Consider the following 5,171-nt stretch of genomic DNA (forward strand, 5'->3'; position numbering starts at 1 on the left):
CCTCAGACTAAGGACGGCACTGTCAGCCTCACTGGTTTTGAGGCTTGCGGACTTGAACCAAGCCACGCTGCCAGCTTCTCTCTTTCCCCTGCTTGCAGACAGCCTATCATCGGACTTCACCTTGTAATCATGTGAGCCAATTCTCCCTAATAAACTCCCTTTTCTATATATCCTATTGATTCTGTCCCTCTAAAGAACCCTGACTTAATACAGTATTTAATAATTATTTGTTCAAAGAATCAAATAAATCTCCAAGCAAGAGTCTAACAATTGAAAATCCTCTTAATCATGCTCTAGCAATTTTTTTTTTGTCATGTCTTCATTTCTTCCTTCAATCTACATGGACATAGTTGTTGTCCTTTTCAGAGGAAACAGGGAAACCCTGTAACAAAAATATACACTCATTTGCCAGTTCCCTAACCATAAACTGCAGAACTAGGTCCACCATACAGAAACTCCCAAGAAAATCAATTATTTCAATACGGTTCTCAGCCTGCAATATTCCTGGATGAGAAATTCTTTCAGATGGACAGCAAGAGCTATAACATAGAGTTGGAAGTGCACAGGCCTGGAAGCCAGACTGAACTTGGTTAGGAACTCACTAATAGCACTAAAAATCTCTGAGTCACAGGTTCCTCCCATAAAATGAACGGAAAAATGCTTCCATCGTAAGTTGTTGTACTGTTAAACAGGATGTATATAAAGCCCTTACCATTGCGTCTGGTAAGATGAAAAATCCAGGCATGAATCTAAGGAGTGATGCTATTATAGCCAGTTGAAGGGAATCCAGTTCTGTCAAGAGAAAATATATACCATCAATGAATTCCTGAAAGTTTACTGTGTGATTTCTGGCTTTACCCTAAAACTGTTGTAAGCAAAATCTTTGTAGTCTTCACAGTGAGGGCTATTTGCCTCAGAGGTTGGAGGGGGATTAGGGTTTTCTTCCTGCAGTTTCTAGAGACTGCATAGAGATTGCTCTATGTTGAATGGTGACATTAGCTGAAGCAGCATTTAGCAGTTCAACACATGGTTGAGTAAAGCCTGGGGAAGAATTAGATGATAGCATTTCAAGGGGAAATTGCCAATGGACAAAAATAGCAAGGAGGCAGGGCAGCCTAGGGTTTAGCAGTAGAATTTTTAAAGAGGCAAAGTCACACAGTCCTGTTCTTTTCAACAAGTATTCTCCTGAGAGCCAGCTCTTTACCTCCAATCAGTGCTGTAACAGCTAAAGGTTTTAGCCTTTGAAAGAGAAAGCAATTGCTATGAACAAGGCTGAACTAACTAACATTTAATGCTGCACTTGTCATTTCTTCCATTCAGACTCTATGGTGCAAACCCCGCCTAATGCCAGAACCAGGTATTACACAGAGCTACATTTGTAGATGTGGTATTTACTACCATAAGAGGCTCCAAGAGGAGAAAGGTCTATAAACTACAGCTCCCACTTTTGCCACCATGAAAATGAATTCCATAAACTAACAATAACTTGATTATCCAATCTGAGGATGATCCAAGCATCCCCACTGCTCACTTTTGGCCCTTTAAGAGTTTTGCAAGGCTTCACAGAGGTTATGCATTAGCCAAAAAATATGAAATTCGAATGAATACATTCTGCTATTTATTAGCAGCTCCAAAGAGGTTTTTAATAGGGGTCATTTCTTGAGTTCTTCTTTGCTCCATTTATTAATGGAGACATGACTGTTATCACCAAAAGTCAGATGCGGCAATTTTACATTTGACTTCCCCTTGACCCTTAGCTTTTGGAAATAGTTTTAGGGCCAAGCATTAAAGTATGAGCTATCACCAGCAAGATAAAATTATTAAGTATCTTAAGACAAGTGGCTTTTGTATTCTTTCCCTCTAGTACCTCATTAAAAGAAACAGCCTATGCAAAGTCTCTAGCATTGGCGTGGCACCTAGCAAGTACTAAATGAGTGTTAGTTTACATTCCCAAGTGCATTTTGTTTTCCCTCCCCAAACCTATCATCTCATTTTGTTCTCCACATCTATCTCTTCCAGTAACTGTCCTTATTGCTAGAACATCTAGAAGGGACTACTACTAGGACCACTACTTTCTCATTTCCAATCCAACTGAAACTTACCTGGCTTATATACCATTTATTGAGAGCAGGGTCTTTGCTTTCCGAAGTACCACCAAGTTAATCTGATAAATTGTATTATGGTCATCCAGAGAAACAGTACCAACAGTATATATACAGGTGTCCCTCAGTATCTGCAAGGGATTAGTTCCAAGACCCCCTCCACCCCCTATAGATACCAAAATCCACAAATGTTCAAGTCCCTCATATCAGATGCCATGGTATTTGCATATAATCTAAGCACATCCTCTCGTATACTTTAAACCATCTCCGGGTTAAGTATAATACCTAATACAATGGAAATGCTATCTAAATGGTTTTTATACTGTCTTAAAATTTGTATTATTTTTTATTGTTGTATTGCTATTTTTATGGTTTTTCCGCAAATATTTTTGACCCACAATTGGTTGAATCCATGAAGGTGGAACCTTCGGATATGGAGGGTCAACTGTATAAATATATGAGAAGATTTATTATGGGAAATGGCCTGCAATTATGGAAGATGAGAAGTTCCATGATATGCCATCTACAAGCTGAAGACACAGAAAAGCTAGTGGTGTATATTGGTCTATTCTCACATTGCTATAAAGAAATACCTGAGACTGGGTAGTTTATAAAGAAAAAAGGTTTAATTCACTCATGGTTCCACAAGCTGCACAGGAAGCATGATGCTGGCATTTATTTGGCTTTGGGGGAGGCCTCTGGAAACTTACAATCATGTCAGAGGGTGAAGGGAGAGCCAGCATTTCACAAGGCTAGAGCAGAAGAAAGAGGTGCCACACACTTTCAAATGACCAGATCTCAGAAGATCTCACTCACTATCATGAGAACACCACCAAAGGGGAAATCTGCCCCCATAATCCAATCACCTCCCACCAGGGCCCACCTCCAACACTGGGGATTACAATTCAACATGAGATGTGGGTGAATACACAGATCCTAACCATATCATGGTGTAATTCAATCCAAGTCTGAAGACCTGAGAACCAGGGGACTCCCAGTCTGAGGCTGAAGGCCTGAGAACCAGGAGCTCTAATGTCCAAAGGCAGGAAAATATGGATGTTCCAGCTCACAAAGAGAGATAATTTGACTTTTCTGTGTCTTTTTCATTTATCTGAGCCCTCAGTGGCCTGGATGATGCTACCCACATTGTTGAGGATGGAGCTTCTTTACTTAGTCTACTGATTCAAATGCTAATCTCTTCCAGAAACACCCTCACAGACACACACAGAAATCATGTTTTACCAGCTATCCAGGCATCCCTTAGCCCAGTCATGTTGACACACTAAAATTATCATGTACATTATTCATATTAAGATGAAAATAGTGAAACCCTAGAAGCAGGCAGAGAAGGTGTTAGTATCTCTTAATAAGAGAAAACATGCCTAGTAGGTATGAGTTTCTTTGAATATGGGGAAAGGAGAACTGAAAAGAACTTGGGTTAATTGAACTCACCAAGGGTTAAAGAATTATGTATAACAAAGTCTTAGAAATTAAATATATATTCCTTAGTATAATCACCAATACTTTATACTCAAAGAGAATATAAATATCAAAGTAGGGCTTCATGTTTTCAGTAATGGTGTATAAGGTTATTCAGATAAAACTATCCTTTGAAAACAGAAATTAAAACCTTGAATAAAATTGTTTTAATCACCTTAAATGCATCAAAATAGCTAAACTCGAAGACTAAATTTTAGGTGAAAGATCCAGAGAGATAAGAGTATTACTAGGCCAGGCACAGTGGCTCACTCCTGTAAACCCAGCACTTTGGGAGGCCAAGGTGGGCAGATCACTTGAGATCAGGAGTTTGGGACCAGCCTGGCCAACAAGAGGACACCCTGTCTCTACTAAAAATAGAAAAATTAGCCAGGCATGGTGGTACACACCTGTAGTTACAGCTACTCAGGAGGCTGAGGCAGGGGAATCGCTTGAACCCGGGAGGTGGAGGTTGCAGTGAGCCGAGATCGTGCACTCTAGCCTGGGCAAGAGAGCAAAACTTCCTCTTAAAAAAAAAAAAAAAAAAAAAGTACTAATAGAGCACCAAAGCCACTTATGCCCAGAAGGCATTTGCTTATGCTATACTTGGATATTGATTGAGAGGGGATAAAAATCAAGGCCCATGGTCAGCCAAGAGTGAGAAGCTTTATAGTACAGTCTCCACATATTAAGCTATGATCACAAAAGGTTACACACTCAGATCCAAAATCAACCCCTGGCTCCCAAGACTGGGAGGAGAAAGTGGGGAGAAGGAGGAAGGGAAGAAATAGGGGAAGGAGGGAAGAAAAGAGGAGAAGGAAGGAAGGGAGAGATGGAGGGAAGGGAAGAAAAGGAAAGAAGGAAGAAAGAGAAAGCCATTCAGCCAAAGGGAAAAATAGAATCCAGAGGAAATAAAGACAGTGAAAAAGAACAGAAGAAAATCTCAAACAGATGTAATTAACATCCTCAGAGAGATAAGAGAAGCTATACAACCACAAAACAAGAAGAGAATGGCATTTTAAAATAACAGCCAGCAAGAATAAACCTCTTAGAAATTAAAATTGCACATCTACAGTTTTAAAAGTCAAATGGTTTAGAAGATAAAGTAAGGACAATCTCCCCAGAAAGTAGAACTTACAAAGAGATGGAAAATAGTAGAGAAAAGACTGAGAAACCTAAGAGGATCAATCCAGAAGACCCAATATCCAATCAACTGTGATTTCAGAAAAAAAGAACAAAATTAGAGGAGGAGAAATTATCAAAGTACTCATATAAGCAATCATCCCAGAAAGGGCACATAAGTCTCTAGAATAAAAGAGGCCTCCAAGAATTCAGTACAACAATTTTCAAAAAGACACATACTAAGGCTTATTATATAAAAATTCAGAACAACAGGAAAAAGACAAGATCCTAACAGGATTAGAATTAGAACAGCATAATCTTTTTGTTTGTTTGTTTGTTTTTTTAGACGGAGTCTTGCTCTGTCACCAGGCTGGAGTGCAGTGGCCCAGTCTTGGCTCACTGTAACCTCTGCCTCCCAGATTCAAGCAATTCTCCTGCCTCAGTCTCCCGAGTAGCTGGGACTACAGGTGC

The sequence above is a fragment of the Macaca nemestrina genome, chromosome X (assembly GCF_043159975.1).
Source record: "Macaca nemestrina isolate mMacNem1 chromosome X, mMacNem.hap1, whole genome shotgun sequence".
In the NCBI taxonomy this organism is placed as follows: Eukaryota; Metazoa; Chordata; class Mammalia; order Primates; family Cercopithecidae; genus Macaca; species Macaca nemestrina.